Source organism: Palaemon carinicauda, chromosome 16 (assembly GCF_036898095.1).
Source record: "Palaemon carinicauda isolate YSFRI2023 chromosome 16, ASM3689809v2, whole genome shotgun sequence".
NCBI classification, from domain to species: Eukaryota; Metazoa; Arthropoda; class Malacostraca; order Decapoda; family Palaemonidae; genus Palaemon; species Palaemon carinicauda.
The window spans coordinates 88,042,355-88,042,845 of record NC_090740.1 but is presented as its reverse complement, the minus strand read 5'-3'; positions in this window follow the sequence as shown (position 1 = coordinate 88,042,845).

The window sequence follows — 491 nt, the reverse complement described above, 5'->3', positions numbered from 1 at the left end:
GGAAGTTCAAGTTTTTCATTACTCTGTTTACTGTCAAAAACATCAGCCCAAAGGGTTGCCTTTTCCTTTGGACAGTGAGTGACTGAGCCATCTGGTTTAAGTTAAGGAGGAACTGTATCTACACCAAATAGTGCATATTTAAGGGTAGACCACCATTCATGTTCCTGAGTTGTACCAGTAGGTGTTTCTTCTATGGTTAAATTGTACTCATTTTCAGTTGAGGCATAAACTCTCTGAGCAAAAGCTCGAAGCTGAGTATAGTTGTTCCAGGTCAAATCTGATCTGTTACCCTTCCAAAGATGATAGGCCTCCTGCTTCTACAAATAAGCTCTTCTACAATCATCATCGAACCACGGTTTGTCCTTCACTCGGTACCTTAGCACACGAGAAGGGATACTCCTATCAATTATGTTGACTATATTCTCACTCAAAGGGACAACAGGATCTACACTACTATATAATTTTGACCAATTCAGGCACAAAAGATCATG